Below are 10,144 nucleotides of genomic sequence, written 5' to 3' on the forward strand. Positions count from 1 at the left end.
TTTTGTTTCTGAACACTAAACCCAATTCGTATGGTATAGTCATTGTACAATTTATATGCTTCATCCTTACTATGCACCACCATTCCAAGCATAGGGATGTTTTTGGCAAAATAAATGCCTATGTAAGCTGACGACCCTGAGGAGCCGTCGGCTCCGGAAAGATGGACAGACCTTTCAAGTGACGGGCATCTCTCTCTCTAGGAACCGACGGGTGCGACCCCTGCACTGACCAACGGAGACCTTTGAAGCAATAGACGACCTTAGACCAATGGAAGAAAAAGTTGATGGGTCCAGCGTGGCCTTGCGTGATCCTCACGATTACTCATATAAGGAAATATCTTGCGTAACACACACGAAAACTCACTACTGATCCATATCTCCCTCATATGGAAAGACACCCAAAAATCTTGGAAACTCTAAGTATCAAATCTCCCCTACTAGGACAGATCCCTACTTTGAAGGGATCCTAATTCGCCACTCATCACTATATAAACACCAGACCTCCTCTTTTCTCAGATACACAGAAAATCCCTAACTCTCTCACTATGGAGTTCTTAGAGATTTCTCATTCGTTAACTTGACTTTCGGAGGGTTCTTGGCCGGTACCACACTGGTGCCTTTTGTTTAGGCATTGTGTTTTTATTCCACAGGTACTCATTGGCGTGACTTGGAGCCTACAACTTACTGACGATTTTAGCACATCATCAGTTTCAATATCTTCAACACCTTCCTCATTGACTTGAATATCTATGATTAAAAACAGCACAACATTCAAATGCATCAGCAACAGCAACATTCAATTTCAAAAAAAAAAAAAAAAAAATTTCTGAGCAGAACATATAGAAGGCACTGTATTATCAACTACATAGAGACAGAATAGAGCAAGAAAATAATACTTTGAAGAGTGAAATGAGACTTTGTAACATACCTTGATCAGTCATGGTTAGTTGTAACGGTAAGCATTAGATTCCGGCAACCACTTCAGTCATAGGGGAAAAGAGGGAAACAAGCCTAAACAAGTTAGACCCAAGAACAAAGTTAGTTCAAAATCTCATAGAGCTTGTTCATGCAAAGAAAAATTTCTTCAATGATGCAGGGAGGGAGAGAGAAGAGAGTTGGGCGATTTGGAAATTTTTGGGTTTTAGAATTTTTGGTGAAGCGGCTAAGTAGAATTAGAAGTGAAAGTGTATTTCAGTATTTGTTTTTAAAAGGCTGGAGTATTGCAGCAGGTGTGGTCGCTAACTCAACTTTTGTTTTAATACGTGGCTGCTTTCTATTGGTACATATCACTAGGAGGACCACGTCACTCCTCCATCGGGGAGGAGCAAATAATTTCTCACGTGGGTAATACATAAAAAAAAATATAAAAAAAAAAAAAAATTGTCCCCAACTCTAAACTTTTTTCCCCCAAAGTTTTTTAGCCTTTTATAAAAAATAAAAAATAAAATAGTTGAGTCCAAAAATCTTCTTAAAGGAAAAAAAAAAGTTTAAACTATTTTTTTTTTTTTTTGGGTAGAAAAGAGCACATCATAAAATAGCTACAAGTAACAATTCTATTGCAACAAACTCCTTCCTCATCTAGGGTTAGAAATTTTTCCACCTTAGGCAATGGATCATTAAAAAAAAGAAGTTATAGTATTAGAGTTTCCAAGTTTAGATAAAACATCCACACAAACAATTGGCTTCTTTGAATGTGTGTTTAGGCGGGGGAAGGTGGGAAGAGGTTTCAAAGATAGGTTAGTCGAGCTACTATTCATTAGGACTTTTTTTTTTTTTTTTTGAGAAACCTGTTCGTTAGGACTTAAGTTTGAATATAATGATAATTTTGTAGATAAACACATTGATATGAATACAAATCACTTTATACTTCATCAATCATAATTTTTCATGTATTCTTTTTTACTTATAAAATAAAACCAAATTTTAAATTAGGAAAAAAAATTTAAGACATGTTATAACATAATTTTTTTTTGAATATTTTATATCTCATTAGTTACACTGGAGGAGGAGGGATTTGGAACCTAAATATCATAAACAACCCAAGAGATGGTGACCAATTAAGCTACAAGAATCTTGGCTATCATACTATAATTGAAACCTTTGGTATACTATCTCCTCTTTTGTAGATGCCTAGTGGTAAATCACCATTATTTATCCTCACATTTTCCAAGCAATATGAGTTTTTTCCCATAAGCATTTAAGTGCAAAATGTGAAGTTCATCACATCCTTATTCATTGTGTCCTAAACAACCATAGGTGATGATGCCAAAAAATCAATAGTGAGCTACACAACCCTCACGTGCTTGAAACAACGCCTGCACAACACAAAAAGAGAAGACCTCGCAGAGAGCACTGGTGTGGTGCCAAGCAAATACCCTCCGAAGGTCAAGTTAGAATTTCTCACAACTCTAGAGTGCCAAAGCGGGTAAATTATACGTAACTTGGTTAATAAGGGTATTGGGGCTTTTATAGTAGTAGAGGATTAACATCTTTTCCTTGCTGTAAAAGTCTTTTCCTTATAGGAATCTTTGCAAAGTGTATATTGCGAAGTCCTTTCCTTGTAGGAGTCCTTTTGATCAACACTAAACGTGAAGCGCAAGATATTTCCTTATATATGCAAACGTGGAGGTCAAGTTAAGCTTTGTGAGGGTCGTCAGCTCCACTTGATCTCTTCAGCTTTTCCGTCGTCAGCCACCCATGCCCTTTTCCTAAGGTCATCCCGTCAGCTCTAAGGCACGCTACGTGATCTTCTTAAGGTCGTCGCCTTCAATGGATCCCGATGGGCTTAACTGGGGTGTTGCTTTATACCTCTTCAAGGGCGAATACTATTACTACAATTTTTTCCCTTATCAGCTGCCCCCTACTCCATATCCTTGTTTGCTTAAACTGACGGGTTATGGAGTTAGACTTTCATTGCTCGGACACGTGGCACATTTTGGTTGGTTCCGCTTCTAGACGAGGGCGTTGCTTCGTCTTCCGTGCACTTTCCCCCTATATATAATTCGCCTCCTCCCCTTATTTCTCCTATTTCACCATTGCTAATTTCCAGAGAGGGGGTCATCAACAAGGTTAGGAAGAGTAATAAAAATTTACTGGACGCATAAGCGCAGTATAAGGAGGCTCTCCGAACCCTAAATAGTGAGTTGAAGGAGGTAAAAGAAAAGTTAGGGGAGGCAAGTTGTGAGAAGGAGACGCTGCAGGAAGAGCTGTTGACCTTGTGCGGGGAGATGGAGAAGGCTGGGGCCGACGCTGTTACGGAATTCAAGGCGTCTTAATCATTCGTCAACTCTTGTGCTGAGTATTATGGTACTGGGTTTGAGGACTACCTTAAACAGGTTGTGCTCTCCTTCCTAGACTTGGATCTATCCGGGATTACCATGGATGCCCCCATCTCGTCGACCCCTGCTGGTGACGTCGTTGTTGATAAGAGTGACGACTCTACTGAACTAGATCTCCCACCCAAGGATGATGGCGTCGTCCTTGCTCAACCTGCTGCGAATCCTCCCGTCGCCACTTCCAACCCCTCCATCGAGCTCTTAGACGTGGAAAACCCTTCTGTTCATGATAAAGACAATGTGAGAGTGCCTTTTTCCGTAACACTTAGGCCTAAGGATCTCGGGCCGAATAGTTGTAGTTTGGTGGACCAGGCTTTAATTCACTGCAGCTAACAGACTGTTTAAGAATCAAGTAGTGCATAGGGCATACTTCCTACAATACATATAAACTAACAAACAAGCATGTTTGTATTGAACGACAAATCAAAACAGCAAAGTAAATGCAGAGAACAAAATAATAAAAGCACAAAGCAATGTTTTAGAGATCCTTAAATCAGTGGAAAGTATTTTATTGAATTTTTCTTTATTATGATTACAGTACGCTCACTAAGACGTGATACAAAGTTCAAGCAAGCTCAAAAATTACAGTCTTGAATGGTTATTCTAACCTTCAAGACTTGCAAAGTTTGATTCTTTTTGAATCTCAGTATGTGCTATAGTGGCTTTTCTAGGATATTGGGAAGTAGCGTTACTAATTTTCCCTGAGTTTTCTCTTCTTTTAAGAATTTTATCAATAGTTCTTTCATTCCTAAATTCTCTCTGCCCTTCTTCGCAATCCTTCCCCCCTTTTTATAGTGATATTCTAAAGTCCCAAGGGAACCATTAGTTCCTCTATTTTGTCCTTTGGTCAACAGGGCATGTATTGTGCCCATCGCTCAGCAGGTTCTGTTTTCCTATTCTTCATCCTTTCCTTCCTTTAGTTTTGATTTCTTTGAAAGTCTATGACTGACTACCTATTTCGGAACATGCTGAGGTCACACCTTTCTTGATCCCACTTTTGGCAGCTCTTCTTCTTTATCTTTTTTTCTCAAATGGGCGGAATCACATTCTGCCAGTTTGAAAGTCTTCCGCTGCTATTCCCTTTTTTATACTTCTTCATTCTGGTTCCCCAAGGCGCTTCCCACATGCGCCATGAGTGGTCGTTGATTCTTTCCTCTTTTCTTGCTGGGTCATTTGGCGCTTGAGAGGGACGTGGCTTCCCCTCTGTTTCTTGTGTTTCTTTTTTTGTCCTTTCCTTTCGAACTGTCTTAATCTTTTGTTGACTGTGCTTACACGCCTAAGAGGATCTGAGCCTTTTGGTGGTCTCTGAGGATCCCGACTCAACTTTCTTCTTTAATCCTCTGATATGGGCTTCTTTTCCTTTTCTTTCTTCTTTTCTCATAAGCTTCTGGGCTTCCCTTTTTCCTTTTTGATGCTTCTTTTGGGCTTCAAGCCTCTTGGGCCTGCCATTTCTTCTCTTTCGTGGCCCCTTGCACTTATTCCTTTGGGCTTGGGTACTGTGGTTTTTTTTTAGACCTCAACATTTAGCCCCCCGAGCTTGTGGGTTGCCTGAAGCCCACGCGTGAGTAATTCAGGGTTTCTTAGATTCTGTAGGATCTTCTTTTAATTACCTCTGAGTTCCCTTCTTTCTTACTCAAGATCCGGGCCTTTCTTGCTGCCTTTTTTTTTTGGTTATCTTAGTCTTTTCTGTGTGTCATGTTCCCTCATTTTACAATTTCCCTTTTGCACGGGACGTGGCAGCTGAGCATTTGGAGTAAAATTTCCTTTACCCACATTTTTCGTTCCCTGTAACTTCCATTAATAACTGCTAATTAATCTCTTCTTCAAAATTAATTTTTTTTGGCAACTGGCGCATCTTTCCATACACTGTCTTCTCCAACTGCCCTTTGCGCTTTTATTGCGGTCGTTTCACATTATCTCTTTGCTTCCCTGAGTATTTCATTCTTAGGTCTCTTTTCTCTTTTATCAGACAGTCTGTTATTCCCGTCTTCCCTTTTCCATTCTTCCAATCCCCTTTTCTTCTCATTATTTCCATTGTTTCAATGGCTTCTTCTTCTTCCGGAAAAAGAAGAGAGCGCACCCCAAGCCCTTCTAAGGGCGAAGGTTCTTCTGGTTCTGCTCCGAGTGAATCTCATGAAGTCATTGAGCGTCCGGCTTTTCCTTTATAAGACCTCTGGTACTCTCCCAGTCTATTTTTTCCTCAGGTGTCTCATGGCGAGGCTCCTCCGTCCCCTCATGCTTGGATGTTTTCTGGTCAGGCGGGTTTTGCTGGTTCCGCCCAGGTTCCAGACCCTAGAGAGATTTTTGACCTTCAGATTAAGCAAGGACTTCGAGAGGCGGTGCCTATCTTTTTTGATTTTTTTTCGGGGAAAATCCAAGGTTGGCCCATTTGGGTAGATAAGGAACTATCCGATGGGGAGTTCGTGGGTCGCCTGGAGCGCGCTGGTATCCTAAAAGCAGTGGCGATTTCTAGAAATCTCGAGGGTTTCAAAGACGCCAAGGGGCTCAGGCATCTGGTACGCCGTTGGTGCCCTTCTCTTCATACTTTTTTCTTTTTTGTTGGTGAGTTGACAATTACCCTAGAGGATGTGGTTAATAACTTCCTTCTCCCGGTATTTGGTGATGAGAGTCCTTTTGATATTAGCCTTTCTGAATAGGATCTTGTGGTGGAAGATAAGTTGTTTAGCCATTTTGGTGGTCGCACTTCCTCTCCTGGCGGTAAGCCGGCCAGAATGGGGAGATGGGTCATGACCCTTTCCCATGAGAAGAATAAAGAAGTTAGGTGGGCTGGTTTCCTAGCATTCTGGCTTAGCAAATTTCTGTTCAGTGAGTTCCCTGGGTACAGGATTAAGTCTTCCTTCTTTCCGTTAGCGATTAAGTTGGCTCGAGGCACTCAATACCCTGTAGCCCCTCTATTTTTAGGCCATGTTTATTCTCAATTGGATTAGCTTCATGGAGATGAGGCCGAGGGTGACTCTTGTTATGTGATTACTTCATCCCTTCACTGTGCTATTCTTCAGATTTTCATGTGGGACCGTTCTTCAGCCACTTTGGCTAAGTGTAGGAATTTGAAGTTTGTGAAGGATAAATTCCAAGGATCCCCCGATATAGTGAAGGGTCTTTGTGGTAATTTGACTAATACTTTCCCCATTATCTTTCGTTGGATTAGTTTGAAAGGTGGTGGCCTCAACCTTGTTGAGCTATTTGATCAAGCAGGAAATTTACGTTGGAGATCTCTTCGTGAGTTTGGTCCTGGCTTTGCCTGCGACTCTGTGTTGTCTTCCTTTTTAACTTCTACAGGTAATACTTTTGATCTGCGTCGTGGTGATGAGGGCAGTTTGGCTTATCTTGCTTGCATTAGCCCTTCTTGGCTTCCTGTGCCTTCTTTGAGTGGCCCAAGATATACCCATTATTCATCACACCAGGTGCTTCGGCAGTTCAGTTTTGACCAGGATATTCCCCCAATTTTTAAGGATATTGTGCCGTCTCTCCCTTCTTTGGATCCTTTCTTGAGGTTGCAGGCTTTCTCCTATTGGTTACGAAGGAGCCCCCAGTTTACAGTGCCTAACTCCCAGAAAGGAGTTTTTACTTCTAACGGCTATACTGGTTACTGGAGGAGAATACATAAGTCTTTTGTTGATTATGTTGGCTCTGGTACAGTTAGGGAAACCCCTAATCTTAGTATTTCCTCTGCTCCAACATACAACAGACGCTTATCCCTGCCCACTGCTGGGATTGTTTCCGCTGCCATAAGTAGTAAGACGGGGTTTGCAGAATGGCATGCCTCCAGGGGAGGTTGGGTGACATATGCACAAGATTTTCCCGGAACTTGGTTGGGTTGCGGTCTTATTATTGGTACTTCCTCCGGGGTACCAATTAAGAAAGGTGCAGTGGAGACAATAGGTGTTGCTACCCTTGCGGGTAAAGGCAAGGAGGTTAGGCCGGAAAAGAAGAAAACAATTGATGTTGAGGAAAGTACAGAAGGCGTGAAGGCTGGTCCCGAGGCGAAAAGGAGAAAGACTGGGAAATCTCAGACACATTTGGTATCTCAGGAAGACAAGGAAGTCGGGCAACCTTTGGCTTCAAGGACCCAGAAGAAGACCAAGGTAGAGTCTTCTTTTTCCCAGGTTCCTGTGACTTCTTCAGTTCATGGTCCTTTAGGATCCTCTGATTTTGTATCCCAGCCCCCCTTAGGACCCTCTGGGCGTACTCGTAGTAAGCAAAAGATCTCCAAAGAATCTGTAGAGAGGGAGAGAAGGGCAAGACCTCTTTCCTTCTTCTCTCTTTTTCATTTGTTAATATTGTTGCAGTTACTTCCTCTCTTTTTTAGCTAATGAGCGATTGTTTCCATTGCAGTCCAAACGCAAGCTGGACTTCAAGAAGGGCAAAAGTCAGTCGTCCGGTGATGATGTGGTATGGATTTTCCTTGTTCATGCCTCTCTGCTTGCTCTGGTACTGTGTTGCTTGTATCACCCTGTTGTCTTCACTTATTAATGTTTGCCTTTCCCCTTCTTTCTTTTTTAGGTGGAGGTGTCCCCTCCTATGGCTGGTAGAGTTCTAGAGGAAGAAACGGTTACAGCCCTTTCTATTGCATTTCCCGTTATGGAGGAGGAGCCCTCTAGTGGTGGTATGGCTAAGGAGACCGGGCAACCGATGCAGGTGTCCAAACTACTCAGGATCCCGAAGCTTCCAAGATCCCTGCATCTCAAAGTCCTCAACTTGAGCGAACTCCCAGTCCCATCAGAACCATGTTTCCCCAAACATTGTCAAGTAAAGAGACTTTGGGAGGCACATCTTTATCCAAACAAACAGGTGAGCCGTATTTCCCTTTAAAATAGTATTTCGTCTCTATTTCTTTTTTTGTTCCCCTTTTTTCTCCACTCTCCCCTTTTTTTTTTGAGTTTCTTCTTTCCTTTCTCCTTTTCAAGCCAATGTGAGGTCTGTTCCCAGTGTTGCCTCCTCCTTGGAATCAGAAAATTCAAAAGGTGAGTGTAGATTATTCCCACTGTGTTTCCTTTTTCTTCCTTTCTTTCCCTACACCCTTTTCTTTTTCTTCTTCCATGGCAAAGTCCCCTGCATCTCTTCCTTCCTTTAGCCGTTTCGCCACAGTTTCCTCACCCTTTCTTCAACTTGCTTTATGTCCTTTCCCAGAATCTTCAAAGAAATCAGAGGAGCAGGAGGAAGAGGCTCTGCCTCAAGAAGCTGGTATTGGTTTGCTCTCCTTTTTTCTTGTCACTCCTCCCTTTTTTTTTTTTTTTTTTTTTTTAAGACTAAATCTGTTCTTCCTTTCTCTTTTTTTTTTTTGCGAGTGTTGATACAGGCGTTAGAGATTCTGAGCCTGCTATTCCTGAGGGAGTTGTGAGATCTGTTCAAATTGCTGATCTTCAGACAAAACAAAAGGCTGCAAGTTTTCCAGTTTCTGCAGGCGGGGACACAGTGATGGGAGATGTTCCAGGAGTGGCTGCCTCAGATCTTGATTCAAGGCTTTCTTCCTTCTTAGCTCGTTTTGATCTTATAGAGTTCAACAGCCTTCCCGCCAGCCACTTTTATTCTTTTGGGTCTTCTTATGGCAGCTTCCTGCACTTCTTTGTGCCTGTTAAAGGTCTGCCGCTGTTAGAAAGTTTGCTCAAGAGTCATGGAGATTTCACCAGCGATTTTAGGGGAGGTGGTTTTTTTGGTAATATTTTGATGGAATTGCTATGTGCTGTGCTGGTTTCGTTGAGAGATTCTTCTGTGGACTCTTTATCTGAAGAAAAGCTTTTGGAATGGAGAGGGGTGGTCCAAGACCTTCTAGAGGCCAAGTTCAATCTGTCCTTTTTGCTGGATCATTTGCGCCTATTGACCCGCATGCTGTTTCAGAGGCAAACCTCCAAGAGCATAGATGCTGAGATTGCTGTTGCTGAGGAAACTTTGGCTCGTGCTCACAAAGCTTTGCAAGATTTGAAGGTTAAAAGGCAGAAAATTCTTTCTTCTTCAACTGTGCCTGTCATTCCTCCAGATGGCTCCTTATTAGCCGGCCTCATTTCTTAGCTTTTTCTTCTCCCTTTTTAGATCCGTATAAACAATTTGGGGTTGTATAAGTTTCTATTTTTGTTTTGAACATTGCTCTTTTTTTTTTTTTTTTTTTAGCTCTGTGTTTGTGTTTCAAGACTGCTCCTAATTTCTTTTAATAGCATGTAGATTTGCTTTTCTCTTTGATACATTGTTCTTTTTTTTTTTTGATACATGGCTTTTCTCTTTTCTTTCCTGAGTCCTGGACCATGGTTCCTACAAGCTTCACTGTAGGTCCTGGACCGGGTACCCAATGGTTACTTTGTTGTGCAAGTACTGAATTGTGTACACTGGGTATCTTTTCCCCCTTTTTTTTGTATATATATATATATATATTTTTTTTTTTTTAGATACGGTCCCAGTTCATGAACTTGACAAGTCCCCCTTTTTGTCAAGTGCTAGGCTAGGTATCTTGGGCACTTTACTTTTGCCTGTGATCCTAGACCTATGCGCTTGAAACTGTCTGTGGGGTATTTGGAATCATCTGTGAGGTGGATCCTGGGTCATGTGTAAAAGGGTATTATATATACCTTTTTTTTTTTTTACCCAGATATACTCTCTTAATTCTGTCCAAACCTGGACTTTGCAATATTTAAAACTCAAAGATTGAAGGAAAGAGGAACTTCATTAAAATATGGTCATCATTTAAGGAACATAGAAAAATCATTTAATATAGTACGGACCACAGAGTGTCAATCTACCATAGGTTCCTAAACAAAATCATTTAGACAAGAATTCATGACAAAAGCTAAGAAAAC

This window comes from Quercus robur, chromosome 3 (genome assembly GCF_932294415.1).
Source record: "Quercus robur chromosome 3, dhQueRobu3.1, whole genome shotgun sequence".
Taxonomy (NCBI): Eukaryota; Viridiplantae; Streptophyta; class Magnoliopsida; order Fagales; family Fagaceae; genus Quercus; species Quercus robur.